This window comes from Bufo gargarizans, chromosome 9 (assembly GCF_014858855.1).
Source record: "Bufo gargarizans isolate SCDJY-AF-19 chromosome 9, ASM1485885v1, whole genome shotgun sequence".
Lineage (NCBI taxonomy): Eukaryota > Metazoa > Chordata > Amphibia > Anura > Bufonidae > Bufo > Bufo gargarizans.
The window spans coordinates 117,952,041-117,964,854 of record NC_058088.1 but is presented as its reverse complement, the minus strand read 5'-3'; the positions used below and the strand labels follow the sequence as shown (position 1 = coordinate 117,964,854).

General features: G+C 48.1%; 1 protein-coding gene across 2 annotated transcripts in view; it reads left to right on the top strand.

Annotated features, from left to right (window-relative positions):
- The window catches only part of DLG3 (discs large MAGUK scaffold protein 3), a 370,064-nt gene that overhangs the window by 55,733 nt on the left and 301,517 nt on the right, over positions 1-12,814 (top strand). The window lies entirely within an intron of this gene.

Genomic DNA, 12,814 nt, shown 5'->3' with positions numbered 1-12,814 from the left:
TATGTATATAATTCCACATGTGTTAATTCATAGTTTTGATGCCTTCATAGTCATGAAAATAAAGAAAACTCTTTGAATGAGAAGGCGTGTCCGAACTTTTGGTCTGTACTGTATTAATTCCTGCCACATTACAGAGCCACAGGCAGACGACTTATCCTGCAAAGAGCTCCAGGCACATGATAGAAGCAGAAGATAGATTCCTGCCATACATTGCCAATACCTGCTGGGACTTCGGACTATTGCTGTATCTCATTTGGATGAAAGCTGCATCAAGTAAAGACCCGTTTGAACTATATTCCAAGTCTGGATCTCATTTACTGCTACAAAATCCCTCAATTACTTACTAGCAACACACTCATTTTATTGCAAGTGAGCCAGGAGTCCAGCTGTACCCAGGCAGGAGACACAGTTGACACTATTGCCATTACCACACAGACACATTATACCAATCTGGCATTCCTAACCTGGTACGTGAGTTACAACACCTTAAAGGGCCCTGCAACAGTACCCTGCGCACGCTGCAATTGGCGTCACGAACAAAAAACATAGATTATCATTCACACCTTACCCAGCCATTGCATATTATTGGCGTCAGAGTGCATACCCCAATCCGGCTTACTCCTTTAAGTGGCGTCACTCGAACAGGATACAAACTGAATTGTGTGCACAACAGAACCGGATCCAATTGTGTGCCTTAACTGGATCAAATTGCATGTTCCACAGTGCTGCAAAATCTGAAGACTGTGCAAAACCCTAAAAATTGACTTTATTGACTTAATTACGGTGCCAGAAAGCGCTATCCAGTGTGCACCAGCAGTCCAAGGGTTAATTCGCCATATTTTCATAATGGCGCAGTTTCTTCATGCCCTTCAGAAGCAGGAAAACACAGGAACGCCCTCTCAAGAGCGCAAAAATGCTGAATACGCCCCTCTAGAAGCGGGAAACCTAAATCCTGCCCACCAAAAACTCTGCGCTACAAACCCAGAGAGTGAAGACTCCTCCCCTCAGGCTCCACCTTTACCTCCTGCACTCATCATGACAGAGGAAGCAAGAAAGATGGCCACTAACCCGGAAACCGATATGGCGGCCGGACTCAAGCCCACTTCTGTGGAGACGCCGACTCCGACTAACAAGGCCCCAGAGAGGACAACTATGCTTGAACCCTCACCGCCTGGCCCAGTGACCGAAGCATCGGCACCAGAACAAGCCGCGACTACTTCACCCATCGCAGTGACTATCGCACAGCAGGATGAGGCACCGGAACCGACCACCCGGCCGCAACCTCAGGTAGTAACCAATCCGTTCCCTGAGGCCCCGGTACAGCCCGCAGCTACCACTACACCGCACCCCGTGGTCCCGAAACAGGTCACCAGCCCCCGGGAGGTCCCCATAGTGATCCCTGAACTCCCTGCGGCCTCAACTCTACAGGTGGGGCAAATAAATAACTTAGTACTGACTTTTAGTCCCAGAGTACAGGGGCACGTCTTACCCAGGGAGGACCATAAGGTGTCTCTCATCACGCCGGTTGGCACAGCGGAGGCGGCCAAAGCTCCCACTCCGCTGCCCAGAGAGGGTGCTCCTTCCCTGCCATCACCACCACTGGCGATACCTTTGTCAGAGCCAATATAGCCAGGAGTTCTGAGTCCTTCTGCCCCGGCAGGAGTTCCCGATGTACAGCAGCATACCGCAGCTTTGACCAGCCTCATTAACCAGACAGTACCAGGAACCACCATAAGAGGTCAGTGGAGTTCATCAGAGCAGCCAGCCTGAACTACAAGATGCAGGAGCACCCTCTTGTGTTCCTCAACAGTTCCAGCAGTGATGAAGAGGTCACCTAGCAGGATAACCTTGCCCAATGGAAAGCCCGCAGGTGGAGTAAATTACAGGACTTTCTAAAAAGAGCGGAAGAACAGAAAAAGATACAGAGGATGGTTAATGATGAAGCCTCCAAGTCTTCTTTTCAGCCGCCTGCTGAAGACAGCACACCTGATATGACCCTATCAGAACCAGCACTGAATCTGGAGATCTTTGCTATGAAAGACCAAGGGTCTATACCCATATCCGGACCCACTGCATAATTTGGCATCCGCGTAACCACTTCCCAGAAATATTGCAGATGATGTGGAGGACGATGAGGTCCTCGACCCCACATGGAATCAAGGTCATGTGAGTAACCTATGTAGTTTGAAGTAAGAGGCGGTGGTCGCACAGAGCCACCAGCACAGCAGAAGAGGGAGCAGGGTGCAAAAGCGGAGCGGACGTCCTCTAGACAGTACGCCTGCTACTTCCAACCGCAGCAAGCTACCGAGAACAGCAAAGCCAGCTCCAAGAAATTCCCTGGCGTGGCAGTTCTTCAGACAATGTGCTGACCACAAGACACGAGTGGTTTGCACGCTGTGCAATCAGAGCCTAAAGTGAAGCATAAATATTCTCAACCTGAGCACAACCTGCATGACCAGGCATTTAAGTGCAAAGCACGAGCTACAGTGGAGTAGACACCTCAAAAACCTCCTGCTTCCTCTTCTGCTGCAGTCTCGGCCTCTTCATCCACCTCCGGAGTGACAGTGCCACCTGCCACCTCGCAAACAGAGGATCTGTCAGCAACACCAACACCTGGGTCACCAAGCATCTCCACAATGTCGCACGGAAGCGTTCAGCTCTCCATCAACGCTGGAGAGAAAGAGGAAGTACCCCCCTACCCACCCGCGATCCCTAGCCCCGAATGCCAGCATTTCTAAATTACTGGCCTTTGAAATGCTGTTATTCCGTCTGGTGGAGACAGATCGTTTTAAAAGCCTTATGGTGGTGGCTGTACCACAGTACGTCGTGCCCAGCCACCACTATTTTTCAAGGCAAGCCATCCCTTCCCTGCACAACCAAGTAGGGGACAATATCAGGTGTGCACTGCGCAACGCCATCTGTGGCAAGGTGCACCTGACTACGGATACGTGGACCAGTAAGCACGGTCAGGGCCGTTATATCTCCATAACAGCACACTGGGTAAATGCAGTGGCAGCTGGGCCTGAGGCGGATGGCAGTTTGGCGCATGTCCTTCGACCACTGAGGATTGCAGGGCGCTTCAGTTTGCCTCCTGTTGCTTTCTCCTCCTAATCTGCTTCCTAATCCTCTACCAGCTCCTCAACTTGTCAATGTAACACCTTCACCACCAACTTCAACACAGTTTTAAAACTTATCTGTTTGGGGGACAAACCCCACACCGCGCAGGAGCTGTGGACGGGCCTTGAACAACAGACCGATGAGTGGTTTGTGCCAGTCAGCCTCAAGCCCGGCCTGCTGGTGTGCGATAATGGGCGAAATCTTGTAGCAGCTCTGGGACTAGCCGGTTTGATGCACATTCCTTGCCTGGCGCATGTGCTGAATTTGGTGGTGCAGAGATTCCTTAAAAATTACCCCGATATGTCAGAGCTGCTGCATAAAGTGCGGGCCATCTGTGCGCGCTTTCGGCGTTCTCACCCTGCTGCTGCTCGCCTGTCAGCGCTGCAGCGTAACTTCGGCCTTCCCGCTCACCGCCTCATATGCGACTAGCCCACAAGGTGGAACTCCACCTTGCACATGCTGGCCAGACTGTGCCAGCAGCAGCAGGTGATAGTGGAGTTTCAGCTGCAGCACACACGGGTGAGTCGCTCTGCAGAACAGCACCACTTCACCACCAATGACTGGGCCTCCATGCGAGACCTGTGTTTCTTGTTGAGCTGTTTCGAGTACTCCACCAACATGGCCAGTGCCGTCAACGCCGTTCTCAGCGTTACTATCCCACTTCTATGCCTCCTTGAAAAAACGCTCCTGGCGATGATGGAAGAGGATGTGGCACAGGAGGTGAAGGAGGAAGAGGGATCATTTCGTAGGGTTTCCGGCCAGTCATTCCCAAGTGGTTCCAAGTGTACCCACAAACCCAAGGTACACAATTGTCCAGCCAGGGCACAGTTCTGGAGGATGACGAGGAGGAGGAACCTTGTTCACAGCAGGGTGGCACCCAGACCAGCTCATGGCCATCACAGGTGCGTGGATGGGGGGATACAGAGGACACAGACGATACACCTCCCACAGAGGACAACTTTTTGTTGCCTCTGGGCAGCCTGGCACACATGAGCGATTACATGCTGCAGTGTCTCCGCAACGATCGCCGAGTTGCCCACATTCTAACTTGTGCTGATTACTGGGTGGCCACGCTACTGGATCCCTGTTACAAGTGCAATGAGCAGGATACTGGGTCAGTTGGGTTGCTATGCAGTGGGTCAGTTTATATGTGTATAAGTTCGTGACGCCAGTTGCAGCTTGCGCAGGTACTGTAGCAGGGCCCTTTAAGATGGTATAGCTCACATACCAGGTGAGAAATGCCAGAGGGGGAATAATGTCTCTATGCAGTGTCAACGGTGTATCCTACCTTGGTGCGGCTGGACTCCTGTATCCCGGCTCACATGCAACAAATTGAGTGTTGTTAATAGGAGTTTTCATGGAATAATTAAGATCCAGACAAGAGATATAGTCCAACTCGTCTTTACTTAATGTCAGCTTTGAATCCGTACAAGTTACAGCTTTAGTCTTTAGGTCCCAGCAGGTTTTGGCAATATGTGGCAGGAATTTATATCTATTCTGCATCTGGTACATACGCCTATAGATCTGGCAGGTATTAGTCTTCTGCTTTGTCTGTATTCTGCTTGATAGTGGGCCTGACTAGCTGAGGAGGAATTTGGCTTCTCCTGGACTTGGGAAATATACTCACAGCTTGGCTCACAGGGTATGCTTCTTCCTGGATGCTGGAGATGGCTGCTTCTCTGGTCGACCAGCTGAGGTAGATGACTCAGGCTGGGAAGATGGATCTGGGCCTCAGCCGAGGCGGGTCCAGGGTTGGGATCCCTTGTTCTGGGTGCTCCTATCAACACAACCTAACTCAACAGGGGTGGCTGGTACACTAACTAGACTTCCTACTCCTCCTCATGATACAGGACATGGGAACGTCCCACTTCTGCTCATACAGGGGAGCACTTCAGAAGGCTGGGTTAGCATGGCTGAAATGTGGAAAATCTTTGTCAGCACGCCACAACAACCAGCACCACCAGCTGATATGGAACATCTTAGCAGGAGGCAGCATTTCACCAACATGGTGAAGCAGTATGTGTGCACACGCCTACACGTACTGAATGACGGGTCTGCCCCCTTCAACTTCTGGGTCTCCAAATTGGGCACATGGCCTGAGCTTGCCTTGGCGGTGCTGTCCTGCCCTGCAGCCAGTGTATTATCTGAACGTGTGTTTAGCACAGCAGGGTGTGTTATCACAGACAAGCGCAGCCGCCTATCCACAGCCAATGTGGACAAGCTCACGTTCATTAAAATGAACCAGGCATGGATCCCTCAGAACTTGTCCATACCTTGTCCAGAATAGACATGTATACCGGCACTAACCAGCCATTGTTATACTGCAGTGCAATTGCTCATGTTTGTATTTTGGATATTTTACACTCTTTTGGAGTGTACCCTAATTTAAAAAATAAAATTAAAACCAAAAACCTGTGTTTGCTACCTTGTCCTCCTCCACTGCCGCTTCCACCTACACCGCTACATCCACCGCCTCCTCAAACTCCTACTCTATATGGAACTCCACCTCATAAATTAATATTTTTTTTTGTACGTTTTTTATTTTATATAATTTCACTACTTTGTCATTAAAATTTTCGGGTGAAATTCACTAATTTTTGGGTGTATAGTACCACTGCTATACCTAGTAGGCCGGTTAACAAAAAAATGTCATTTACATTTTCGGGTGAAATTTACAAATTTTTCGGGTGTATAGTACCACTGCTATACCTAGTAGGCCGGTAAAATAAAATAAAAAAATTGTCATTTACATTGTTGGGTGAAATTAATCAATTTTTGGGTGTATAGTACCACTGCTATACCTAGTAGGCAGGTTAAAAAAAATTAAAAAAATTGTCAGTTACATTTTCTGGTGAAATTCAACAATTTTTGGGTGTGATGTACCACTGCTATACCTAGTAGACAGGTTTAAAAAAATAATAATTGTCAGTTACATTCTTGGGTTGACATTATACAATTTTAGATGTGAATAAACACCTGCTATGCATAGGTGACAGGGAATAAAATGTAATATATTATTCAGTAATTAATGCGCGCCACATCCTTTCATTCAATGCTTAAACTTTGAAAAGTATTCACACTTTTACGCTTTAATAATTTCTCCCATATTTCAACTCTGTAATTTTAAATTTGAAAAAATGAATCCTCCCTTGAATGTGGTCTCTTTCTCACGCTCCCTCTTTGGCCTGGAACCCTGATTCCCTGCCACCCGTGATCACCAACATGGTAGGCGCATAAAAGAACATCGAAAGTTGATCGTGAACATCACGGAGACGTGCGACATGGTGGGGCAGTATGTGTGCACACGCCTACACGAACTGACTGACATGGGTCAGCCCCTGCAACCTCTGGGTCTCCAAATTGGGCACATGGCCTGAGCTTGCCCTTTACCCCTTGGAGGTGCTGGCCTGCCCTGCAGCTAGTGTATTGTCTGAACTAGAGATGTCCCAAACTATTCGCCGGCGAACAGTTCCCGGCGAACATCGCTTGCTCGCGTTCGCCGCGGCGGGCGAACATATGCGATGTTCGGTCCGTCCCTGTCACTACCAGAGCTTTGAGACGTTCTCACAGCTCTGTTTCTCCACCCCTGTGATGATGTCACTACTAGAGCTTGGAGGAGTTCCCTCTGCCCTGTTCCTCCGCCCCTGTGATGAGGTCTTTACTTTCGGTTTCCTTCCTCCCAGCTGTCGATCCTGTGTTTTATTTCGCTGCCTTTAAATCACCCCTCCTCCTTTGTAGAGGTGCGGATTATACTTTTCATTTGAGCTGTATCTCTCGCTTGAGTAGCTTCACCTGTGTGATATCTTTTCACTGGATCTGTGTTCTGCTGAAGCAAGTACTTCGGATATTGTCTGCTGACTTTGGATCTGTTTTCACCGCAGCCGCAGCTCCGTCAGATAAGTGTTCAGACATTGTGTGTTTCTGTTTCTTTGCTGACTGGATCCAAGGCAACCCCGGTTACGTCCATATACTGAGCAGGGCACCGGTTGCCGTGCCCCTTCCACTATTGTAGGGGTTTCAGTGGTCATCAGCCTGAGGTACGCGGGCATGTCTCGATCCACCATATGGATCCGGACATGTGCATAGCAGCTTAGGGAGAGCTTTTAGGGTCTGACAGGGGTCACCCTTTATCCTCCCTAGTTTGGGTCCGGTCAGTTGCTATTTACTGTGTGTTGCTCACTTACAGTCGTGACATTATAATCCGCCAAACCGTCCTTTTTTGACATGGATCCGCTTTCTGACCTGGTTGACCGCATGCAGGGTCTTTCTTTGGAGGTAGCGGATCTCCGTCAATCTATGACTCAGCTTCAAGCATTGGGCTTTGCTCCGGCCCATGGAGTCTGTTGCGAGCCAAAGGTCTCACTTCCGGAAACGTTCCCCGGGGGCAGTGAGAATTTTGTTCGTTTCAGAGAGGCATGCAAACTCCATTTTTGCTTGTGTCCCCATTCCTCTGGTAATGAGGAACAGAGGGTGAGGATTGTCATCTCCCTGCTCAGGGGTAATGCTCAGACTTGGGCTTTTTCGTTGCCATCGGGGGCTCCCTCCCTTCGATCCGTGGAAAGATTTTTTGTGGCCCTGGGGCAGATATATGATGACCCGGATCGTGTTGCTCTGGCCGAGTCTAACTTACGTTTTTTATGCCAGAACAAACTGTCTGCGGAGCTTTATTGTTCTGAATTTCGGAGATGGGCAGCTGATTCAGGTTGGAATGATGCTGCACTCCGGAGTCAGTTCTCTCATGGTCTCTCAGAGAGATTGAAAGATGCGTTTGCTTTCCATGAGAGACCAACGTCCTTAGAGTCTGCCATGTCATTGGCGGTACGCCTTGACAGGCGTCTAAGAGAAAGAAACGAGACCTCTCTGTCCAGTCATTTTCAGTCTAGGGGCAGTGGTGCGGACTCATTCAGTGTGCAGGGGCCTCATCCTCTCTCGGTTCCCTCTGTGGAGGAGCCCATGCAGCTAGGTCGACTTGCCCCTGATAAAAGAGGATTTAGTCCTCAGAGAATGGTGTGTTTTTGTTGTGGGGGCATAGGTCATTTGGCAAATGTTTGCCCGTCTAGGAAATTCTTGAACTGTACTAAGAGGTATAATAAGAGAAAAACCTCAAAAGGTAAATCATCAAACTCTGCTTCATCTGCTACTTTGGGCAAAGTTGATGTAGGAATTTATGCTTTTCCTCTGACCTGCAGTTCCCTGTTTTCTCCTTTCTGCCAGGGTAGCGCTAGGGAGCAAAGTCATTTCTTGTGAAATTTTTGTCGATAGTGGAGCGGCCGTCAATCTTATTGATACTCAATTTGTAGCCATGCATGGTTTTCAGGTTTGCACATTAGAAAAGGATATACCTGTTTTTGCTATTGACTCTGCTCCACTCTCACAGAGATCCCTGAAGGGCATTGTTCACAATATCCGGTTAGCGGTAGGTGACACTCATGTGGAGGATATATCTTGTTTTGTCCTTAACGGATTGCCTTCTCCTCTAGTTTTGGGGTTACCCTGGCTTATTAGACATAACCCCACTATTGATTGGCAAGGAAGGCAAATAAATGAGTGGAGTGAGTTTTGTAGAGAGAATTGTCTCACAGCGATTTTTGCAGAGGTGTCTACTAAAACGGTGCCATCATTTCTCTCTGATTTCTCGGACGTGTTTTCCGAGAGTGGTGTTCAGGAGCTACCTCCTCACCGGGAGTTTGACTGTCCCATTAACCTCATTCCCGGCGCCAAGCTGCCAAAAGCACTCCTCTACAACCTCTCACAACCGGAAAGAATCGCAATGCGAACTTATATCTCTGAGAGTCTCGATAAGGGGCATATTCGTCCCTCAAAATCACCTGTTGCCGCTGGTTCTTTTTTTGTTAAAAAGAAAGATGGCTCTCTGAGACCTTGCCTAGATTTTAGGGAGCTGAACCGTATCACGATTCGCGATCCCTATCCCCTTCCTCTGATCCCGGACCTCTTCAACCAAATTGTTGGGGCCAAGGTTTTTTCCAAATTGGATTTGAGAGGCGCGTACAACCTGGTCAGGGTCAGAGAGGGGGATGAATGGAAAACGGCCTTTAACCGCTACAGGACCGCCATATGCAGGATTGCGTCCTGCCGGCGGCCCTGCTCTTCTGGGTGGACGCATATACGCGTCCTCCCGCGATACCCGAGATTTCCTGTGAACGCGCGCACACAGGCGCGCGCGCTCACAGGAACAGAAGGTAAGCGAGTGGATCTCCAGCCTGCCAGCGGCGATCGCTCGCTGGCAGGATGGAGATGTGATTTTTTTAATCCCTAACAGGTATAGTAGACGCTGTTTTGATAACAACGTCTAATATACCTACTACCTGGTCCTCTGGTGGTCCCTTTTGTTAGGATCGACCACCAGAGGACACAGGCAGCTCAGTAAAGTCGCACCAAACACCACACTACACTACGCCCCCCCCCCCCGTCACTTATTAACCCCTTATGAACCCCTGATCACCCATGATCACCCCATATAAACTCCCTGATCACCCCCCTGTCATTGATCACCCCCCTGTCATTGATCACCCCCCTGTCAGGCTCCGTTCAGACGTCCGTATGATTTTTACGGATCCACGGATACATGGATCGGATCCGCAAAACACATACGGACGTCTGAATGGAGCCTTACAGGGGGGTGATCACCCATATACACTCCCTGATCACCCCCTGTCATTGATCACCCCCCCTGTCATTGATCACCCCCCTGTAAGGCTCCATTCAGACGTCCGCATGTGTTTTTCGGATCCGATCCATGTATCCATGGATCCGTAAAAATCATTCGGACGTCTGAATGGAGCCTTACAGGGGGTGATCACCCATATACACTCCCTGATCACCCCCTGTCATTGATCACCCCCTGTCATTGATCACCCCCCTGTAAGGCTCCATTCAGACGTCTGCATGTGTTTTGCGGATCCGATCCATGTATCCATGGATCCGTAAAAATCATTCGGACGTCTGAATGGAGCCTTACAGGGGGGTGATCAATGACAGGGGGGTGATCACCCATATACACTCCCTGATCACCCCCTGTCATTGATCACCCCCCTGTAAGGCTCCATTCAGACGTCTGTATGATTTTTACGGATCCATGGATACATGGATCGGATCCGCAAAACACATGCGGACGTCTGAATGGAGCCTTACAGGGGGGTGATCAATGACAGAGGGGTGATCATCCATGATCATCCATATACACTCCCTGATCACCCCCTGTCATTGATCACCCCCCTGTAAGGCTCCATTCAGACGTCCGCATGTGTTTTGCAGATCCGATCCATGTATCTGTGGATCCGTAAAAAATCATACGGACAGCTGAATGGAGCCTTACAGGGGGGTGATCAATGACGGAGGTGATCAGGGAGTCTATATGGGTGATCACCCCTCTGTCATTGATAACCCCCCTGTAAGGCTCCATTCAGACGTCCGCATGTGTTTTGCGGATCCGATCCATGTATCCATGGATCCGTAAAAATCATACGGACGTCTGAATGGAGCCTTACAGTGGGGTGATCAATGACAGGGTGGTGATCACCCATATACACTCCCTGATCACCCCTTGTCATTGATAAACCCCCTGTAAGGCTCCATTCAGACGTCCGCATGTGTTTTGCGGATCCGATCCATGTATCCATGGATCCGTAAAAATCATACAGACGTCTGAATGGAGCCTTACAGGGGGGTGATCAATGACAGGGGGGTGATCACCCATATACACTCCCTTATCACCCCCTGTCATTGATCACCCCCCTGTAAGGCTCCATTCAGACGTCCGCATGTGTTTTGCGGATCCGATCCATGTATCCATGGATCCGTAAAAATCATACGGACGTCTGAATGGAGCCTTACAGTGGGGTGATCAATGACAGGGTGGTGATCACCCATATACACTCCCTGATCACCCCTTGTCATTGATCACCCCCCTGTAAGGCTCCATTCAGACGTCCGCATGTGTTTTGCGGATCCGATCCATGTATCCATGGATCCGTAAAAATCATACGGACGTCTGAATGGAGCCTTACCAGGGGGGTGATCAATGACAGGGGGGTGATCAGGGAGTCTATATGGGTGATCACCCCCCTGTCATTGATCACCCCCCCCTGTAAGGCTCCATTCAGACATTTTTTGGGCCCAAGTTAGCGGAAATATATATATTTTTTTGTTTGTTTCTTCTTACTAAGTCTCATATTCCACTAACTTGTGTCAAAAAATAAAATCTCACATGAACTCACCATACCCCTCATGGAATCCAAATGCGTAACATTTTTAGACATTTATATTCCAGACTTCTTCTCACGCTTTAGGGCCCCTAAAAAGCCAGGGCAGTATAAATACCCCACATGTGACCCCATTTCGGAAAGAAGACACCCCAAGGTATTCCGTGAGGGGCATATTGAGTCCATGAAAGATTTAAATTTTTGTCCTAAGTTAGCGGAAAGTGAGACTTTGTGAGAAAAAAACCCAAAAAAAAATCAATTTCCGCTAACTTATGCAAAAAAAATGCCATGCCCCTCATTGAATACCTTGGGGTGTCTTCTTTCCAAAGTGGGGTCACATGTGGGGTATTTATACTGCCCTGGCTTTTTAGGGGCCCGAAAGTGTGAGAAGAAGTCTGGGATCCAAATGTCTAAAAATGCCCTCCTAAAAGGAATTTGGGCACCTTTGCACATCTAGGCTGCAAAAAAGTGTCACACATGTGGTATCGCTGTACTCAGGAGAAGTTGGGGAATGTGTTTTGGGGTGTCATTTTACATATACCCATGCTGGGTGAGAAAAATATCTTGGTCAACTGCCAACTTTGTATAAAAAAATGGGAAAAGTTGTCTTTTGCCAAGATATTTCTCTCACCCAGCATGGGTATATGTAAAATGACACCCCAAACACATTCCCCAACTTCTCCTGAGTACGGCGATACCAGATGTGTGACACTTTTTTGCAGCCAAGGTGGGCAAAGGGGCACACATTCCAAAGTGCACCTTTCGGATTTCGCAGGCCATTTATTTACACATTTTGATTGCAAGGTACTTCTCACACATTTGGGCCCCTAAATTGCCAGGGCAGTATAACTACGCCACAAGTGACCCCATTTTGGAAAGAAGACACCCCAAGGTATTCCGTGAGGGGCACGGCGAGTTCCTAGAATTGTTTATTTTTTGTCGCAAGTTAGTGGAATATAAGACTTTGTAAGAAAATTTTTTTTTTAATAAAAATCATCATTTTCCGCTAACTTGTGACAAAAAATAAAAAGTTCTATGAACTCACTATGCCCATCAGCGAATACCTTAGGGTGTCTACTTTCCGAAATGGGGTCATTTGTGGGGGTTTTCTACTGTTTGGGCATTGTAGAACCTCAGGAAACATGACAGGTGCTCAGAAAGTCAGAGCTGCTTCAAAAAGCGGAAATTCACATTTTTGTACCTTAGTTTGTAAACGCTATAACTTTTACCCAAACCATTTATTTTTTGCCCAAACATTTTTTTTTATCAAAGACATGTAGAACAATAAATTTAGCAAAAAATGTATATATGGATGTCGTTTTTTTTTGCAAAATTTTACAGCTGAAAGTGAAAAATGTCATTTTTTTGCAAAAAAATCGTTAAATTTCGATTAATAACAGAAAAAGTAAAAATGTCAGCAGCAATAAAATACCACCAAATGAAAGCTCTATTAGTGAGAAGAAAAGGAGGTAAAA